General features: G+C 39.4%; 1 protein-coding gene across 2 annotated transcripts in view; it reads left to right on the plus strand.

The window, feature by feature from the left end:
- The first annotated feature begins 19,875 nt into the window (after positions 1 to 19,875).
- LOC122808989 (C3a anaphylatoxin chemotactic receptor-like) overlaps positions 19,876 to 22,871 on the plus strand; it is a 163,076-nt gene continuing 160,080 nt past the window's right edge. For both annotated transcript variants that reach the window (XM_044080161.1, XM_044080169.1), the window contains exon 1: positions 19,876 to 20,112. The gene's annotated coding sequence lies outside the window, so the exon portion shown is untranslated. The remainder of the gene's footprint in view (positions 20,113 to 22,871) is intronic.

Below are 22,871 nucleotides of genomic sequence, written 5' to 3' on the forward strand. Positions count from 1 at the left end.
GAGCTGGTCCAGCGCATTGGAATTAATGAATTCCAGAAAGCGTTGGGCAAATGTATTGGTACATGAGTAGTTTTCCCAGTTAATGGAGGGGTAGTTGAAGTAACCCAGTATGAGAGTGTTAGATTGGACCCTAATATTCCCCAGGGTGCTTAGGAATGTGGAGTGTGAATCTTGGGACATAGTTGGGGACTTATAGCAGGCTACAACCTGAATTGCTGTCTTATCCATTGTTAGCTGCACCTGAAGTATCTCAGATGCATTATATTGGGCTACCAGTCTGGAGGTATGCACATCCTTTATGAATATTAAAACACCACCACCTTTGGAGCTTTGGTCCAAGTTCTAGGGCCGAAAGCTGTAGAATGAGTTATAGCCTGGTAGTGCAGGTGTGCTTTCTGCTGCCTTAAACCAGGTCTCTGTTACAGCACAAATGTCGATGTTCTCCATTTTAAGGAGTACTTCGAGCAAGTGCATTTTGAGATTTGACTTCTAGCATTGAGAAGCATGACCCTCAAATTGCATTTATTTGTAGCTGTTACAGTGGTAATTTGGTCTTTGGAACACTGCCTAGAAAAGGCAGTATAGGGCTGGCAAAAGCCTTGGCCAGTATCCGGAAGCCCAGGGGTGACAGATGCAGGCCATCTCTGGCAAAGCATCAAGGTCTGTCAATCATGTCATCCCAGGCAGACAGATACTGGATCCTCTTAGAATGACACCAGAAACTTAGCCAATTGTTGAAATCAATCATTTTCTGCTTGTAACTGTTACAGTGGTAATTTGCTCTTTGGAACACCACCTAGAAAGGCAGTATAGGGCTGACAAGAGCCAGTATCTGCAGGGGTGACAGATGCCATCTCTGGCAAAGCATCGAGGTCTGTCAATCATGTCATCCCAGGCAGACAGATACTGGATCCTCTTAGAATGACACCAGAAACTTAGCCAATTGTTGAAATCAATCATTTTCTGCTTGTAACTGTTACAGTGGTAATTTGCTCTTTGGAACACCGCCTAGAAAGGCAGTATAGGGCTGACAAGAGCCTTGGCCAGTATCCGGAAGCCCAGGGGTGACAGATGCAGGCCATCTCTGGCAAAGCATCGAGGTCTGTCAATCATGTCATCCCAGGCAGACAGATACTGGATCCTCTTAGAATGACACCAGAAACTTAGCCAATTGTTGAAATCAATCATTTTCTGCTTGTACTGTGGTATCATTCTGAGTGATGGTAGGATGCTGCTCAGGGCTAGAGTCATATCCGCCTAGCTTCATAATCCGGGAGCTCCTCCATGTCTCTTTTCATGTAGTCCAGGGAGGTACATCTCAGGTCATTCACACCCACATGTACAATGACAGAGTCATATTTGTACCTGTTGCTGAAGGACCTGAGTGTGTGCGTTATGTGGTGGATCCTGGCGCCTGACAGTCAGCTGACTGTTAATTCCTCCTTATTCACCCTAGTGAGTGGGACATCAGTGTGCCTCACTATTGAGTCACCTATGACTAGTGTGTTGGGCATGCTGTTTTGCCTCAGGGGCTTTGGTTGAGTGGCACACTGTTTAGGAGAGTTATGTGTCTCGTGATTAGTGCTGTGTTGTGGTGGTCGAGTGCATTTCTGCCTTGGAGGTCTCTGCTGTTTGGTTAGATTTTTATTGAGACCCTCCGCGAAGGTGGGTGTGTGGTTTGTGTTTTTATGTGAAGGCAGTGCTGGTGTGTATTCTGGAGGGCTATATTTTCCATGTGGTGTGGTGCAAGTGTTGAACTTCTCCTCTTGACCAGCTATTCCGGTCTTGGCTGGAGAGTGCGTGGCTTCCAATTTGGATATATAAGTCCATCTCTCACAAGTCTGAGTGTTGGGGGGTAAGAGGAGAGGGTTGTCAGTGAACATGAGGCAGTTGCTACATTGCCTCAGGATGCCCAAGTTCACCAGGTTAATAAGAGAAAGCACAGGGAACTGTCCTTTAGACATGCCTGGAGGAGTGGTCATTAATAAGTACTGGAGCTCTTTCCTTGTAGAACGTTTAGTGCTGGTAGCACTTTTGTGTACTACAATAATTGCTACAAGAAGTCTGGTAAAGTGCTAAACTAACAAGCTAGAAAAAGTGCAGGAGAGGAGAGAACTAGCAGATCTAAGGGAAAATTTGAAGAGCAGACTTTGGCACTGCTCAGAAGCATACAAATAGTCCTGGATACAGCAAATCTGTATCTGGGCTAGAGTAGTTACAGGAAAGGTGGGAAACAAGTGGAGATGTGGGCTTTCAACCTGGTAGACTTCTTTGAGAGGGTCACCAAGACTATGAATAAGGGGAAAAAAGGTGCATAACTCCTACCTTGACCTAGCTAAGGCACTGGATACAATACCCCACTCAAGTATTGTTGACAAACTCTCAGAACTAGGCATAAATCGTTACATAACTGTCTGGATTGCTGGCTGGTTTACAGATAGGACCCAGAAATTCAGGATCAGTGAGACCACTTCCACTAGAAGACCAATCATTGGTAGCACTTCAGAGCTCCATGTTAGGCTGCTCCTCTTTAACATCTGCTTCTCAGAAGTAAAGGCTAACAACAAAGGTCTCTGGCGCAACATGTTTGCAGATACTGTAAATTGGGTGCCATCATACATTCCCACCATGGCAGCGATATGCAACAAGAGGCTTAACACAAAGAAATGACTGGTGCCAAAGCCACAGATTAAAATTCAGCATGAAGAAATGCATTATAGTGCCCTTTGGGAAATTGTCCACCCAAGCTAATTATTCCACTAAGAGTTGACCCAATAATTAGGGATTTGGAAGCATATGTAAAGAGTAATCTGACTTTCACCCAACATGTAGTCAGGATATTAAGAAAATCATTCAATGTTGCCCAGCTCATAAGGAAAGATATGGCTTCCAGGTCCATTGAAGATATAGTACCACTCTACTCAGCCTTTATCAGACCAATCATTTCGAACAATGCCAGTTTTGGCATGTACCTAACCAGACACTTGAAACAGTTGGAATGTTCTCAAACGTTCCAGGGTATGAAGGTATAAGGTTTGATTCTGCCCTTGAGTTATTGATAATACTTCAAATGGGCCTTCAAGGCAGTTAGATTAGTATTCAACTATGAAACAATTTCTATGAAAAGAATACCCTCTCCTACACAGATCGGCTTAAGGCCCTATCTCTGTACTCAGTCTCCTACAGATTACTGAGAGAGGCTGGACCACAAAGTTGTATCCTTCAAAATAAAAATCAACTCAGTAAATCCTGTAACAGTTAGGAACTATTGTAAAGAAAACTACATCCTATTAAGTGATAGTTTATCAAAATGCAATGCTCCTACCAACCCTGAATTCACAACAGACTCTGCAAAATTGTTCCCAGAGACCCTGTATGGCTATGTAGATAGCTGTATAGAGGGTGCTATAACTATTAGAAATAAGCTGAAAACAAAATCTAAAAACGAATCCACCTGTAGAATTATAACCTTAATAGGTTATACAAGAAAAGGAAAAAAGTCATGGCTAAACATCAGGAACTCCCATAACGACCAAAGCTCTCTAATTAAACTAAATGGGAAACTGAGAGCCCTAATTAAGTCCAACAAGGCCAATTACATGGTCAAAGTAATCTCACAGGCTAAAGACAACCACAAAGCTTCTACAGCTATGTCAGAAACCTCAAAGGCAGTGCACATGATGGTGCATTCACTGAGCAGAGCAATACAGTCAATTTGCTGGATGACAAATACAGCTCAAACTTTACCCCCTCACCCCTGCCTCCATCCATGAAATACCTACCAGCATAAGCCTACCCCTAACACTTAACAGGGAGCAGTCCTGGCTGTGCTCACTAAGACCAAATCATAGCCTCAATGTTTCCCGAGTTACCACAGGATGCCTCCTAAATAGGTGGTAACATGACCTATCAGGACCACTTGAGTCAGTTTTTAACTCTATTCTCAAAACAGGCTTTGTACCACAAGAATGGAGGACTGCAACAGTTGTCCCACGTCACAAGGGTGGACCATCATCTGACCATAGTAGCTACAGATGTATTAGTCTGACTAGTCTAATATGCAAAGCCATGGAACAAATTAGACATAGGCAACCTTCAGAAACTGGACCTGGTGGACTTCTTTGAGAAGGTCACTAAGGTATGGATGAGGGGACAATGGTGCATACCCTCTACCAGGACCTGGGTAAGGCTTTTGATGCAATAGCCCACTCAGGTATAGTTGACAAACTGACAGAACTGGGCATAGACTACTATATAACTTATGGGACTGCAAGGTGGCTCTCAGACAGGACCCAGGAAGTCATGATACCACCTTCATTAAGAGACCAATCACTAGTGGGGTACCTTAGGGCTCCTTCTTGGGACTGCTGCTATTTAGCATCGACTTCTTGGGGTAAAGGATAATGTCAAGGGCCTTTGATGGCCACGTTCAAAGATGACTGCAAATTGGCAGCTATAAATTCACCCATGACACAAACATCTTACAAGAGACAACAAAACCGGAAAGTAAGCAGTCAAGAATAACACCAGAAAGTCACCAAATTGAATCAGGAATACTCCCAAAAAATTCTTGAACGCAACTTTATTGTTAAAATAAAAGCGTTTTCGCTGCTGTTCCAAACAAGCAGCTTCCTCAGAAAAGAAATAGTGAATGAGACATTTGGCGCCAAGCCGTAAATACAAACCTGAAAGGGGTGTGTACAAATGACATCACTACATCAAAAATAATTCTTATCGTAAAACGCTTTAAAATACATTACGATAGATTAAAATTAACGGTTATTACATCAAGTTAAAAATAATACCATCAAATAGTAATGTAATAAAAAATGACAAATAACAGCTACGGCCATAGAAATGACTTATATAGCAACTCTGAAAAAGAGGAATGAAGTCAAAATTGCTTGAAACCTAGGGGCAACGTGTGATACTAAGTATGTATACTAACTATGTATAGTTATTAACACATATTAAATTAATTTAGTAAGTTGAAAAATAAAATTAAAATTAAAAACTGCCTTACTTAATATAACTTCTCATTTTCAGCACCACTGAGATGTTACAATTATCATTGAGGCCAGGGCTATGGAATGCATTTAGTTTGATCTGCCATTCCAATTCACGAAGTTCTAGTAGTAAAGACAAGGGACCCCCTCTAATACTCATTGGTATATGATCAATCCCCATAAAAGCAAATTTATGATCTGGAAAATTTGCTACATGTCTGGCTAGGGCATTTTCTTGTTTATTGGTCTTAATGGCATAGACATGCTCGTAAATACGCTGCCGAAATTTACGATCTGTCTTGCCTATGTAAAATGCAGGACATGTATTACAAAACGCTATTTCTAACTATGATCCTATGATCTATGCCTCGCATATAAGGCATCCTCAGATCCAGTTATGATGGGTCTCTTGCACATCCAAAAAACAAGCAGCACCAGAAACACTAGATCTAAGGATGTGAACTTTGGCTGTGACATAAATTGAACATGCTGGAGAGACTGATATGTGTCTCAAAGTACGCCCGAGCTATAAGCTCCCCATCTACATGAAACAGAGTTTATTCCTGACCCTGTTCAAAAGAAACCTTGATCACTGGATGGAAAATTGTAAATTCATCCTCACTCTGTCCCAATGTCTCTAATGGATGAGATCAACAGTAGGTAAATTAGTCTCCAGCATACCCTCCTACATAATCCTTAGCTACCTCTTTACTAACATACCTTACCATGGGTCTATATTATAACATCAAAATCTACAAAGATCAAATGTTGTAATATAGAATCCTAAACATCGAAATCCACAAACATCGAACAGTCAGAATAGCGATTTTTTTCCCAGGGAAAAAAAATGCTATTCTGAGAAACATACACGCAACACAAACACACACAAAAAACAGCAATGCACACACATACATTTAAAATCCTACACCTAAACCTAAACTAAACTTTACATACACTATTAGTTATCCACTTACCTTAAACAGACCCTAACCCTAAGGTCTGTCACTATTGCACACTCACCTCACCTGCGCCCTAAACCTAACTCACCTAACCTGCCCCCTAACCCTAAGCTACACACAACTGCACACTAACCTGATCCGCTCCCTAACCCTAACTCACCTAACCTGCCCCCTAACCCTAACCTACACACAATCGCACACTTACCTGAATCTGACCCATAACGCTCCAACATATCGAATGCTGAAAACAGAGAAGCTACGGCAACAGCCCACCAAATTCTTTCCCTGGGAAAGAATTTGGTGTCCTGCACCTTCGCTGTTTTTAGCATTCGACAAAACTGGTTCGATATTATAACATTCAAACTTTATAAAATTTGATGCTATAATATAGACCCTCTTACCGTATAGGTGTCCAAAGAATTTGGTGACAAAACAGGATTGGGTTGCACACCTAGGCTTGTAAAGACCCCAGTAGTTATTAGCCTAGTATAACCTATGAACCTATAAGGTAAACTCACCAGACACAAGCATCCCTTTTCAGAGGCAACCTGACAATATCATATGGTTAAGTGACTTGCTCATAGTCACACAGTAAGCAAATGGAGGTGGACAGAATCAAACCCTGTACCTTGCGCGACATAAAATACTCCATTAATGGCTCATTGTCCTTTTTACCATAGTATTTATTTATTTATGGCTTCTTTTCAGGGGAGACCTGAGTTGGTAGTAATGTACCTATAATTTGTTCAGAAAACCTGGGAGTAGATGGAATGCCTGTATTTGTCAAGTACCCTATTACCTCATGCCAAATCTCTCATGACACTAATCTGGAACACCTGCAGATCTTAATAACACTAAATAACATCAATGTCTATATTATTAACAAATGTAGGTCCTTCTAGATGTCTCATGATGACCAGGATATCTACTTCGATAAGTTAAATTCTTACCTATTAACCTGTAAAACTGTATATACCTATTTTCAATTACTTTAACTACCCATCTGTTAAGTGAAAGTCATATACAAGTAATAAAAATGTCCAGAGATTCATTGATTTTGTTACTTCTAACTTCTTAGCTCAAATACTCCAGGTTTCCATTAGAAGTGACAACATACTGCCCTTAAAAATGTTACCTCTGCCCGCATGCCCTACTAAAGTTTTTCCAGTCTTGATCTTGATCAATAAACATTGATCTTCTTATCAAAACTAGTTCCACCCTCTTCAACTACCATATTTAGAAATTACTCCAAAGTCAGTCCCTGCCTGATGGTCTGAAAACATTCATAAGCATGTTTCCCTCTCTGCTGACACAGACACTAAAGCCACCATGTGTACATCTGACTGCTACACCTGTCTAAACCAGTGCATACAGAACCCCTTCTTCCCCCATTATGCTGATGTATAATGAGAAACCCAAAAATAAGCTCCTATGATGGAACTCCTGAGAAAAAAACTAACTATAAAAATGACTTGATTTATATAAACAATGTTATTGTTTCCACCATTAGAAGATATTTAAGTGTGCTAGCAAAGAACTCAGGTAGACCATTAAGAAGCCTAAAGGCAGTAAATTAACTGAAAGTAGGCTATACTGGAAAAAGATCACTCAGATTCTGTCAGATTGCTGTGAGTAAAAGGTTAGTTTGTTTTTGTCTTCTTATATTTTGCATTGCTACATTGCCGCCTTCTTTGCTGTAGATTGTATTTTTTTGTCTGTTTTACTTGTACTCTGCTTTTAATTGCGTATTTAAAGTAGGAAGAGACTATAGCTGTGTTGCTTATGAGTCACACAGAAATTGGAAAGGTCAGTTAAGGTTAAAGTTCAGTCAGACAATGTCAGACTTGTGAGGAAAATGTTAGTTTACTTTTGCTTTCTTATATTCTGTATTGCTTCATTGCCTTCTTCTATTTTGTATATTGTGACTTATTTTGTTTACACTGTCTTTTACTTGTATTCTGCTTTTAATTGCATATTTAAATGAGGAAAAGGACAATTGCTGTGTCTTCTCTTGTGAGTCACACAGAAATTACATTTTCACCACCTTCCCACCCTGGTGCTGTTGTGTTTTTAAACTCAAATGTCTTTCTAGTCACCTACCCCTTATGTTAATTTGACTACATATATCCTTCCCTCTCCTTTTTCATTGGCTATAGCGAGTAAGCACAAAATTATAATTTTGTGTAATCACTCTCCATCGACTGTTTAAATGTTTTGGCCATCCCACTATATTCCACAGAACCAGAATTCAAACTGCCCACCTCCTTCCATTTTATCTTGCTCTTTTAAAATTAGTGCCCCCCCACTTAGACAGCTAAAGCTTAAGTTACTCCCTTTTTCATATTTAACTGCATAGCACACACTGCATCTCTTAGGATATTGATACATGTTTTCCATCTTAGCATTTAAAATTTGCAGCATCTACTCCAAGACAACCGATTATTGGAGAGCCCACATTCTGCCTGTTAGTACTCATCTTGGGATTAGTGCTTCTGGTTTGCTCCTGCTGAGAGAAGGAGTAGAGTGCATTGATTCCTGACTGTTTCTGATTGGGCAGTGATTTTCTGTGTTGCACCTTCATGAGTGGTCTGGTTGCTATGCCAGGTATCTACCAGGAAAAGGCTACAATAAGCCTACAGATCCTTATGTCATCTCGGACACGACTTTTGATCACCAAAGAGACTGTGGTCTGCCTCTCATCTTGGGATTGGTGCTATTAATTTTTTTCTGGTAAGAGGAGAAGTAAAATAGCATATTGTATCACAGCAGCATGAAGCTGTGGTGAGACCAACACTAGTAGTAGCCACATAGTAGCCATTCAGGCTACTCTCCTGTTTTCATAATTCTTGCCAAAGCTAATTCTTTATTTTCAGAAAGTACTGCTTAATTTACTGCTAACCTTACTTCAGAATATCTCCCTAAATACTTCATCTGTAAATCATCAAGGTCTACTTATCAGTTTCCCCTCAAGTGTTGGGCAGTGTCCTCTACATATACAGACACCTTGAGCTGACATTTTTCCTGTAAAAGGACCCTTGAAATTTCACCAGTACCTATTTGCTCACAGGACAACTAGTTGCATTGAGAAGCACTGCCCCCAGAGTTGCAAGCCAGATACTCCTGACATTGCTTTATATTCTTACTTCAACCATCTAATAAATAAAATAGGGTCTGTTAGCTTGCAACCAGTCAGGGACAAATCTCAACAGAATCAGGGACAAATCCAGAAAAAATCAGGGAAAATCAGGGACACTTTTAAAATATTAGTTGTATTAACTTGAGACATTAACAGCATTACAGAATGTGAATTAATATGCATCTCCTGAAGTAAAATAAGTAATCAGCTCTTAATTATTGTCATTATTTATTAAGTAGAATTTACCACCTTTTGTTCAAAAGGGACCAGTGTTAAGAGGGATTATGAGGGACAAAGCTAAAATTTGAGTCAAAATTAACGATGTCCCTGAAAATCAGGGGCAGTTGAGAGGTATCACTTTCCCACTATCTAAATTACCAGCTTGGTGGATATAGGCATCCTTAGGCAATGTAGAAATTGCCTCATGTTTTCTGACAACCAGTTAGTTCTCAAACAGATATGATGTACTAAGCTATGAGCTATGAACATATGTGAGAGATGTATTTACACAATGTTACTGGAGGCAAAGCTCTCACATAAAAGCACTCCTAATGTCAGTCAGATTGTCAATAGTGCACACGCTGCACCTATCACACACAGTTCAAAGCAGACATGTAGATTCACATATGCTGAGGCACTTAAATGTAACTTCCCTAAACCCCAAAGACCTCCTCTTCCTGGATGAAGTACCCTCAGCAGCCTCAGCAGCCCAGAATGCCATTTTTCAAAACAACACCCACATCAACACATGCACTCAAATCTCATGGAGCCTCTACTTTTAAGCCCATAAGGCTAACCATCACACAATCCAATATTCCGGTTTTTGGAGACTCCATTGTGAGAAACTCTGATGTCCCTCTCACCAGGCTGAGTAAGGAGAAAGTCACGTTCAGTTGCTTTTGCTTATGAGAGGCCAGGTTCCACCGAATTAAGCACACACTCAAGTTATTGGACCATAAGTACCAGTGTGACTCAATGATATTCTATATGGGTGTAAATGACCTGAGATGCACCTCACTAGACTATATGAAGAGAGACATCATGGAGCTCTTTGAATATGTGTCCCAGGCTGCTATGAGTGTAGCACTAAGCAGCATGCCACAATATGAACAAAGGATGACTGGTTTTAATAATTGGCTTAGTTTCTGGTATCATTTTAAGGGGGTACAATATTTGTCAGCATGGTAAAAATTGGTCAACAGACCAAATTTCCTTGTGACGGTTGGTCTGCACCTCTGTACCTTTCCCCTCTAGGCTTTTGAATATTAGCTAACAGATTGTCCTCCCCATAGTGCCTTTATTAGGTAATGCCAAACTGAAAGTATTTCTGACAAAGCAAATGACAATCAAGACAATCTAAATGTGTTACTGCTCAACGGTAAGAGTCTAAACAACAACAAAAAAAACTTCACTCCCTAAAAGTTCTCCTCACCCTGAAGAATGCTAACATCTGTGGCAATGATACATGGTTTAAAGCCATGAACAGCACACTGTTACCAGTTTGTAGGAGTTAGTCCCTGCCAAAAGGAGAAATAACGTGGTGTACGGCAACAAGAGACTTAAACCTCAACACAGAAATAAATAGGATGTGCTGGCTTATAAATGCCCTATGAACCTGTGTTAGTTCAAGGCTATAATACCTTCCACACATTTAGACCAGCTACTACACAGACAGGGACTAAAGGGGGGGGTCTCGAGATTTACGTAAAAATAAATATACCTCAAGGTTAGTCCAACAGGACAATGCACTTGAGGTCCTCCATTTTCAAATCATCATATGCAAAATCCAATACCACTTCCTTACACGCTATGGATCTATGATGCAAGAAACCCTTAACATTTATGTAAACTTATTGGAAACACTCACCATCCAAATAATAGTATATTCATGGTTTGCATTAATTACCCCACTATTAACTGGGAATCCTATATGACACCAAATGTACAGACAGAGATTCCTGGATTTTGCTAACAGAAATTTCCTGGTCCAGATTGCTAATACACTGACCAGGGGTGCAACCATACTGGATCTGGTCCTTACTAGTATGGGCATGTGCTGCACACCCCCTACTATAATGTCTTCTCTGGTAAGGTCAGATCACAAAATGGAACCCTAGCTAATCCTGGAATATTCAGGAACTACTCTAAGGGTAACTTCCTAAAATATTAAGTAATAACCTAGCAAAATGCAAAATTTAAAGCCCCCCATAAACCCTGAGAACACTGCTGCCTACATGGAACTGTTGACAGAAATGCTATACAAGCCTGTTAATAACTGCATAGAGGCAGCTGTACCCACCAGGAATAAGTACAGAACTAACAAAAAAACAAGCCCCCCTGGTGGAATCACAAAATCAATGGGATATATAACAGGAGGAAGAAAATCATGGCAAAAATTAGGTAGTGCAGCACCAGCAGGATAAAGGCCCTCTAATCAAACAACTCAGAGGGCAAATAAAGTCTAGCAAAACCAAACCAGATCTGGGGAAAATGTGGCCTCCCAAGCCAAGGACAACCACACAGCATTCTTGAGCTATGTCTGCAACCTCAAAATCAATACACACTTGTGTGCAGAGCTTATTGTAAATAGAGCCACGTATATTGAGCCAGAAAATATAATAAACCTCCTGACAGACAAATTCATCTCCAGCATTTCCCCCCTGCCCCCCTTAACCCTCTCTCAGGAAATACCATCCAGCTTAACTCCCCCACTATAATTAGTGAACAGGTCCTCAATGCTCTCTCTAAGACCAAGAACACTGCATGAATGGCCCCATGCAATATCCCAGGATGCCTTCTAAATAGCATGAAACATGACCAATAAGACCCTCTGGAACTGATATTTAACTGTAGCCTCGAGGTTTTGCTCCTTATGAATTGAGAACAGCAATAGTAATAACAATGGGCCATTTGAAGACCCTGGAAACTACAGTCCCATAAGTCTTATTTGTCTCATATGCAAAACCGTGGAAAGAATTATCATGGAAATGATCAACAATGACATAGGAAATTTCCAGAATTTGGTTTTGTCAAGGGCAGATTATGCCTTCTCAACCTGGTGGACTTCTTTGAGAAGGTCAGCAAAGCAACAGATGAGGACAAAATGATTCACACTGTCTACCTTAACATGGCCAAGGTATTTGATCTGATATCTCTCTCGAGCATTGTTGACAAATTCAAGAAGTTAAGTATAAACACTTATGTCACCCATTGGATAGCCTTCTTCCTCATAGACAGGACCCAAGAAATTAGAATTGGGGAGTCCATAACTACAAATAGCAAGTCAACTATAACTTGGACAACTGGATGGGGAACTGGAAATTCATAGTCCAGCAAAAGATAAACAACCACCAAGGCTGAATAAATATAGCATTAACATTCAAACAGAAATAACAAGATGGTTAGAGCGTTTACAATACAAAGATTGCTTCTTCAGACAGTGAATGAACCTAAAATATCACCTTTTAAAACTTCAACACCCATAGTGTCAAGTAGAGCTTGGGTCACAGAGCCCCTCTCCATATATGTGGAGAAACTGTTACACCTGTTCCTAGCAGGAGTCACTGCTGTAATTAGAGATACTAAAAGTTTTTTGAAGATCTTTTTGTTGTTACCTCTACAATTGACATTAATAAGAGTTTTTATTTTGTTACTATGGACATTGAATCACTTTTCACCATTATACCAAATCTGTGGGGTTTTGATAATATCAGAGGCTTCCTGCATGGTTTGAATAAGCTCTCACATAATAAAATAGAAGTGATTTGTGCATTATTAGAATTGATATTACAGAACAATGTATTGTTTTTAATGATAACTTCTGCTTACAGAAGGTAGGCATGGCTATGGAGTTAGGGGTGTGTGGGAGGCATAGCCCCCCCCCCACTTAGTTTGAGTACATAGTGTCTTCTGGCAGTACTCTACACAGTGCCATATATACTAAGTTCAGTTCAGTGAAATGAGATTCAGGGAAATGAGTTTTCAGTAATTTGTGTTTTCAGCTAAGTGGTCGGGTGAAATGAAATTCAGTGAAATGAGATTCAACAAAACAAATTAGACCCGAAATACGATATATGTATGCATTAAGTACATAGAAATGATAGTATTATCAGCAGTAAATGAAGCAATAACCATCTGCTATGTATAGATGACAACATCCTTGATAATTATAATGCAATGGATAATATAGGTTAAAATATATGGGATAAATGAGTATTACAGTTCCTTCATTCCAATCTCAACTGGAGTACCACAAGGCTCCATCTTGGGTCCCTTGCTCTTTAACATCTTCACTAATGAACTTTATACATCTTGTGAACAATCCCCCTTCATTCAATATGCAGACAACTCAGTTCTCATCTCCATCTCAAACAACATCTCTGATCCCCATAGCCAAACCCAACACACCTTTTTATTCACTGAAAAATGGTTGCCTGACAACCTGCTCATCCTTAAACCTAAAAAGACCAAACTCCTACTCTTTCTCCCTCGTTCTCTTTCTCATCATAAATCCACCTTTGCCATTCCATCTTCCAACAATACAATCATTAATCCTGAAACCCACACAAAGCTCCTAGGTGTCATCATTGATGATGAACTCAGATTCAACCTGCACATACTCCAATGCATAAAACAAACACATCAGAATATAGGCTTGCTGTACCACAACAAAAATTGTTAACTTCTACTGCTAGACTCTCTCTAGCACAAGCATTACTCCTCCCCTCCCTTACTTATGCTGCCCCTGTACTAACCAACATTCAGACCAAAACCTTGAAAAAAATTCAACAAATGTACCATAAAATAGCTAGATTTATTACAAACTCTCCATACAACTCGCACAACTGCCTGCCCTAAACTGTCTCCAATGGCTTCAATTCCCCCAACATCTCCATCTATCACAATTTTAAATCTAACACTCTATTCTATACAAACCTTCTTCCTACCCAGCTCTCTCATCCATAGTCTCCACCTATACCCCACCTCAGATCATCCTGGATATCTACTAACCTAAGACAAATGTAGGCAAACTTCTATATAAATGCTCTGTAGCCCAAGGTTGGAACCAACCTTTCTTACACATACGTTCCATTACCCACCCATCATACTTTAAAAAAGCACTCGAGCTTCATTGACAACACCAAAAACTGCCCCTGTCATGACACAACATAACCCACCATACCCCAGTATATGTATCTAAAATAATCTCTCCCCAATTCAACAACTAACCTTCAAGGCAGTTACCTGCTCAACACAATTAACAATACTGAAGGAATTAAAATCTTATAAGAATCTATATTTTTCCTTGTAAATAATGCAATGTGTATATCACTATGTGCATGCTTTCTACTTTGTATCTTAGATTTGCTGTATTTCATATTTCTTTAATTCTTTGATTGTGAAATTTTTTATACTTTATGTTATACTTCTCTCCCGAGGAACATGAGATCTGCAATAATTTTGTTCAACAACACAGTCTGCACAACACTTGCAGGTATAATTAATCTTGTTGCATGTCAGTGCACAATTTATTTGCAGATGTGTACCACAGTCTTTTTGTTAACAATGATCAGCTTGAGAATATATTCAGTGTAAAACTTTTGATGGGTAGCTGTAACTGAAGTTGTGCTTGCAGGTCATTACGCTGGCCTGCTGGGAGGACTCTGCAGCCAGCTAGTGTAAGAATAGCGTTTTCCTTTTCTATAAAGTCTTATTAGCCAATAAATAGGTTAACAAGATGCCCTACGCTGACCGTCTAAAAAACTCCAGCTATACTCTGTCACGTATCGTCTACTCCGAGGTGATCTCTGCTTAACATACAAGGCCATGTCAAACCCAGAGCTGTTGGACATGCTACACTTAAAGAAATCCCAATCCCTCCGAACCACACGCACCAGGGATCTAAACCTTGTCATCACAATGAACAAAACATGCTGGAGGGATAGGTTCCTGACCCAGAGACTCCTCAGACTCTGGAATAGACTGCCCATACATGTCAAGCAGAGCACCTCCTTGACCTCTTCAAAAGGAACCTTGACAATTGGATGGGAGATAGGAAATTCACCCTGGGGAATCACGTCAGTCGCCCTGCTAAACAGGGCTCCAGGGAAGTAAATACTGTGGGAAGAATAGCCAGGGAATTGTTTGGCTAGACTTGTATAGGCCCTAGGGCTGATAGCCTAGTACCAACCTATGAATCTAATAATAGCTGTGATACTTATATAAATATTTACTTTTAGAAGAACTAGAGTAGAATGCAGTCCTCTGTACTCTTCCCTTAGCAGACCCATCACTGAATACAATGTCCACAGGCATATTGCTCAACTAGAAAGGCTGCAAATATTTATAACCAAGAAAATGAAATGTCTTTAACCTAACTGCCCTGATAAATTAGCACAAGTTTCTTTATACTCAGTATTCTGTAGGTTGCAGAGAGGTGACCTGTGTCTCACTTTTTGAGCCATAAGAGACTCAGTTATATTTGATCTCTTATTTCTTCCCCAAATCAGTGGCTCTACAAACACCCGCACTAAGGACTTAAACTTACTCCAACAAATGTACAACTAGAGAGACAGGTTCCTAATTCAACAAATTCTCAGCCCATGGAAAATGTGACCACTATAAGTCATGCATGTACTACTTTGGTTACCTTAAGGCTAATCTTGGTAACTGCATGGGAAGACACTCATTTCCACCAGAGTTGACATGAAACAATTTGGGAGGTGAGCACTATTAAATGACAAGAGTGACAAGAGCTTTTTTAAGTTTGTCTTCTTAAAGGTGGATGGAGCTAGGCATCTTATAGTCCCTGTGATCACTGTCCTAGTATGCTCTTGTGTTCCAAATTTCCTAAGAGATCCCCCATACTGGGGCTCTTTCCACCTCTTGGAGACAAATGCATTCAAAACCATTAGGGGAGACCTGATGGTCAGCATGCCAGAGGGGGAAAAGAGGAACTTCTCTTTCATGGAGAGACTACTGAATGAGCAGTTCATACCCAGCCTCCATCTTATTTTTCTTTGTATGACCTTCACACTTGTTAGTCTGCTTTTAGATGCCGGTATGTAGCACCAAGTCTGCATTTATTAATGTTATGATTCACCATCTAAAAATGAATCATTAACATATGTATTCCATCCTGGCCCTTCCTGGTTTCCCTTCCACATCTGATATCATGAACCCTGGGATCCTGATAAGTCAAGTGAGTTCCCACTGTGGCCTTAATGCAAATGATCTCTACTGGTATATCTCTTTCCTCCTAGGGTACACCAATAAGGATGTGTCTGACTTTCTTTCATGCTTGAGATGTTTCCTGGCATACAGGGATGGAACCTTGACGAAGAGCCAAGTGACTCAGGTTTGATTACCAAAGACAATCCCTAATGAGTCATGTAGAGTGACATTTTTGCAAGCTCACCTATTCTGGGTGATCGGCGGGGATTACAAACAAGCAGTAGACTTCTAGATACAGCTCAAGGATCTTAGTCCAGGGGCATATGCAGTGCACAGTGGGAAATGGGCAGGACTGTGGATCGAGCATGCCAAAAAAGCCCTCCACAACTGTTAGGATGGCACTATAGTGAGACACTTTGATCTGTTTTACACAGAGTACCCTGACTGCTTTTGCTAAGAATTTTTTACTTTCAGGAACCTATCTAAATGGTCAAGTTGAGTAGGTATCAGGGAAATAGAGCATATTATCAGAGACGAGCTGTGAGGTATGGCTGATGGCAGACATATGCAGTGAGAACAACAAAAACAAAAAAGACATTCCCTGCAATATTCTATTTTGGGAAGTTTCATTCTAAAGAAAAGGCAATCCTTAGTTAGATGAACATCAATGACCTTAAACTCATCTAGCTAAAGACATAAACAATGTTTATATACGCTGTCATTCAAAGGCCAGCTGAGAGGAACATGACAGCTGGATGACTGCAGCTTCATGAGTTCCATCCCTGTGAAGGGATGAAACTGACTTTGCCGTTTTCCCTATAGTTGTGCAACTGATGAGTTATCAGATACAAGTAAGAATAGTGTGACAGTGCATGGAGCTTGGCATCCTGTGAAAAAGTGCTTTATTTTTCATTTACTGAAATTGGCTTTCAGTAGAACCATTTTGTGGGAATTGCATTTATTTAGTTATTCATTTATTTAGTTAGTGCTTGCCATTTATGTACCAGCAAAGTCCAACTGGACACAGGTGCCCTTTTACAGCAGAGGCCGAGGCAGAAAAGCTCCAAGATGTCATATTTACTGCAATCAATATTTACAATAACAAATGTTATAATACAGTGTCAGTGACTACATTGCATAATAGTCAGTATAATAACATTTGCATTGATAATCACAAACATTAAATTTATAAGCCTTGTATTGAGGATTTACAGATAGAAGAATGGTGTACAAGATAGGTAGGAGTAATTTAAGAAATAAAATAGAGTGAGGCATTATAGGAGATGAACAAGTCTGATTGTGAACAGAGAAGAAGTGATGGAATAGTAATTAGGTTGTGCTAATTAGAAGTTGGTATAGTAGTTTAAGAAGTACAATAAAGTGAGGTATTAGAAGGGGATAAGCAGGTTACAAGATTCAGTGCTTTAAAACATAAGCTTCATTAAGGTTAAGGTAAAGTTCAGTAAATGACTTAATTGCTTGCTGAAACTGCCATCAATAGGCTGGCATGAATCCAAATCATACTTCTTTCATTTTCATAATGCAATCAGTATTAAGTAACTACTCTTATCTCATTAGTCAGCCACTGGCATTCATGCACTGGTCACTTCTTGTAATTCTGTTTACTTTTCTTAAAAACCTTGGCTGCCATCTGGATTTTAATAAACACCCTTATATCCTTTACTACAATCTGCATGCATCATAGACTGGGCTGACAGCATCAGTTTCCGATACCACAGAATCCTTGACACTCCCAATTGTGCTGATCCATATCTTATAGTCCTTACATACAACTGGAGCCATTCATTCACCTGTGGGTATTCCCGCAGTTAGTGGACATCCTGTCCTACAAATGCAAGGAGCACTTACCACTGATAACAACTACAGCATGAACGACAATGCAGCCAGAAAGGAATAATACAGGAATTATCTTTTTTTAATGTTTGTCTTAATTAAATTCTCCCCGCAGACTTTTTGTCACATGGTAACATACTGAGATTTTCATAATAGAAAGTGGCGTGTGGGCAAGCCCACCAACCTGGTTAACAGAGTAGGTAAATAAATATATAAAATGCTATAGATATCTGTAGGTCAAACAACTTAGTTTATTCTATACAGCTATCTTCATTTACAAAATTAATGTGTATTTTCAAACATGAGTGTGTATCCAAGCCAAGCTTTACAGAACATAAATTATTAATTCATAATTAATTCATATTTATGAACATAAATTCATAAACAGAATATAAAACATAAAAACATAAATAACTGCGGGCGGTGCAGTGGTGCAGCGGTTAATGCTGTCGCCTCACAGCAAGAGGTTCTCCAGTTCGATGCTGGGGTGCCTTCTGTGTGGTGTTTGCATGTTCTCCCTGCATTTGCATGGGTTTCCTTCCACATTCTAAAAACATGCTTCTGGAGCATTTCTCCCCAGGCCTCCACTGAAAACAGGATCTGTGGAACCTAGTCGGACTTTCCCGGTCAACAAATGTTAAATAAAATAAATAAAAAAATAAAGCTAAACACCACAGTAATGCAGTGTTGAGTTACCAGGTTCATGTCCCATCACAGGCACAGAACAGTATTTCTAGGGCCACTGACAGCTGGAACTTAGAATACATTTACTCCAGTGATATTTCTCTACAGTTATTTTCTTAAACTTACTTATCTGAAATGAACTGTATAAAAAAATTCACTTTCTTTGGAGCTAGAGTGACCCAAACAACCAGTTAAAGAAGTTTTTCTCAAACACAGACAAAGACACACACACACACACACACACACACACACACACACACACACACACACACACACACACACAAGCACAAGCACACACACACACACACACACACACACACACACACACACACACACACACACACATGCACACACACACATACACACACACACACACACACACACACACACACACACACACACACACACACACACACACACATGCACATGCACACACATACACATACAACACACGCACACTCTCACACATGCACGCACACACATACACATAAAACACATGCATACTCACACACACACACACACACACACACACACACACACACACACACACACACACACACACACACACACACACACACAGACATGCATGCACACACACATACTTACTCTACTGAAGCACACATGCTTGCACACAGACACACACACACACACACACACACACACACACACACACACACACACACACACACACACACACACACACACACACACACAGTCCAGTCCGCTGGTGGTTCACATAATGAAGATGGTTTTGTCCTTTATGTTGATATTTTGTTTGTCTTTTTGGTGTAACAAATTAGCACATTTCATGCCTATTTTACTGCAAGTGTATAAATCTATAATTATATTTTAAGAGATACATTATTAGGAAATATTAATAGAATTATTTAGTAAAATCCCAGGATTAAGTAACCACAGCACATCCACGAGCAGAAAAAAACAAAATGATATTTCTTTTCAAAGCACATACTTGTTCATCATTTAGGCGTCATTCAGATACATAAAATATTCAAAAGAAACCGTCTGTGTCACTTTTCTGGTAGTGTTGACATAGTTCTTCCTGTTGTCGCTTCTGATAAGAAGGATGAAAGGAACTTTTTCACCATTTAGCATTCAAAGAGCTCTGTACTCTGGAGAAAAGCTTGTAAAATATATCTTTTTCTGCTGTGAGTTGCGACGCTGGATGAGAAATCACACCTTGCCAGTGTTTAACTGAAATCTTGAAAGAATACAACAAATAGGCTGATAAAGATAAACGCTGGCTTGAACGATTCTCGCTTCCATCAAGATCATAGAGCAGGTAAGATGATACTTTCACAATAGGCTTATGAAATTGTTCAGTAACAACCACAATGTATTAATCTGTCATGATAAGATTTCATAATCTGCTCCAACACATTTGTAGTGATTTTCTGAGAAGCTGTATCAGGATAGTGATTTACGTTTTAGTTTCTGGAGACAACTTCATTGCATCAATTTGTTGTAAAAGAATCAGTAACTTTCACTAGTTTTTCTAACTTTTGTTGAGGAATAACTTACATATTTTTATTTTCTAAATAAAGCAAATAAGAAATGTACAGACATGACCATTCTCTATAAAGCTTCCTCACAGCTCAACACTCCTTAATTCATCTGCAGTCCTTACAGATGATATGATCATTAGCTCTTTACTTTGTTTACATAATGTTACTGGTTTAGGTGCCTTGATCAATATTTCAGTGCATTAATTGGTATTTGACTGAATACAAATCTGTTTTGATGACTTAGTTTTGTATTAGTTACTAGATATCAGAAGAAACATCCGAATGCCAAAATTGCAGAAAAGTAATTAAATATATATTTAGCATTCTTATCATTTTGCCTCTACTGTCTCTCTATTTGAGAATATCTACCTTTTTAGTGCTTGGTTTACACTTAAAAAAACGTACCAGAACTGTTACATGCTGTTACTGAAAAGACATGTAAACTGACATAGGTCTGTCTGAAGTAATAACCATTAAGTCAAGGAGGACCACACATACTGACCACGTTTTATTGTCTATCATATATACCCTTAAATAAATAAGTCATTGGATGTGGGAGCCCTATCCAAACATTCAGGTGTAATTTCCAAAATATTTTGCATATCATAGTTGAGAGAAATGTAGGACAACACTGGAATGCAGCAGTTATTGTATCACTGCACTTGTGCCCCCAGCTTAGATGTCTTCTGTACAGTGGTGGTGTGACCTCCACATGTGCATGTAAGCTTATGCCACATGATCCAGTTTCTTTCCACAACACAAAGATACTTACGTGAATTGGTGCTTTGCCCTACAAAGGATTGGAGTCTCATCCAGGAACACATAAGTGCATTACATCCACATGCCAGTACTAGCTATAGTTTTCTGACAACCTTGAGTAGTACAGCGACACTAAACAAGATAAATAGGCATCTGAATGGATGAAGCTGAAAACTATGTCAGTTAGCTAGCTAAGGTGCAGCTATGTCTTATGTTATGGACATTGTGTAAAACATTGTGGTGCAGTATGGAATATTAACATGAGAATATAACACCATGTATATTGCATATATTCCACACTACACAGAGGACAGATAGTATAAAAACAGAAGCAGGTAGAATTTCTGTACTATATAGTCCTGGCACAGAACTGAGAAGTTACTGATGTCACAGTAAGAGTCTTTAACAGGCATGTTTTTTGAATGACACTGCTAAAAACAAAAGATGGCTTAAAGAAAAAAAAAAAAGAACACAGGCAAATGCTGTGACACTTTTAATGAAACTGAAAGGTATGAAATCCAAGAATTCTGTTCTAAAGAGAGAGAATTTCAAACAGCACAGCTTTAAGCAACAATATCAATAAGCAGCATATGTGGATAACATAGAAGGATGCAGCGGGCTTACATAAAGATACAATGTTAGCAGAGGGTGTTACATAAAGATACAATGTTAGCAGAGGGTGTTACATAAAGATACAATGTTAGCAGAGGGTGTTACATAAAGATACAATGTTAGCAGAGGGCGTTACATAAAGATACAATGTTAGCAGAGGGTGTTACATAAAGATACAATGTTAGCAGAGGGTGTTACATAAAGATACAATGTTAGCAGAGGATGATTTTACTCTGTATCATCTGCTGACATTTAGCATGTAATAAGCTTATCTACATATACAGTGCTAGCAGAAAGTGATTGTTACTCTGTGACATTTAGTGTGTTACATTCTTACATACATACAAATATATGTGGGGGGGGTGTGTGCGTGTGTGTGAGTGTGTGTGTGTGTGTGTGTGCGCGCGTGTGTGTGTGTGTGTGTGTGTGTGTATATATATATATATATATATATATATATATATATATATATATAATCTGTGTAGATAGATATATACGGTGCTGGCAGAGGGTGATCCTTTCTCTGTGTCATCTGCTGACATTTTGCAACAGGTACCCTACAGCTCATCTGTACCCCCACCCTGCATTTTACACTTGTTCTATGCCCACTTTAATGTTTTAATGATTTTATTTGCAATGCCCTGTGTGGTCAATTATTCCAGCCCATATACTATGATGGTTTGCAAACTGTTTCAATCATCGATGTATAAATATGTTTCTTATTCCCAGCACTGTAATAAAGCAAAATTATGAATACCAGCCATCAGCAAAGTTACATCCTAATGATTATCGAAGTTTGCAACATTTGCTTCCAAAAACACCTCCACAACCTTTAGAATTCTAAAACATGCTACAGTTACTGAGGGCCAAACACAGTGAATGCTGGGAGTTATGTTTCTGTCCTCCACTTCCTACACCTTCTCTTTTTAGTATGAAAGTATTCAGCTTTGTAAAATTGTCTCTCACAGAAACATTCATTTATACAGATGAGCATGAATAAATGACTTTGTAGACATGTCCTTTGCATAACTGAATAACATCAATCCACTTACCCACCACTCTTTATGTAAAGTAATGTTTTCCCCTGTCCAATAAAAATTTGGTCTCATTCAGTTTCAGATCATGTCGTTTTCCATGCCCTGTCCTTTCTGCTCAGTTCTGTGCC

Source organism: Protopterus annectens, chromosome 1.part1 (assembly GCF_019279795.1).
Source record: "Protopterus annectens isolate FY-2018-M chromosome 1.part1, PAN1.0, whole genome shotgun sequence".
Taxonomy (NCBI): Eukaryota; Metazoa; Chordata; order Ceratodontiformes; family Protopteridae; genus Protopterus; species Protopterus annectens.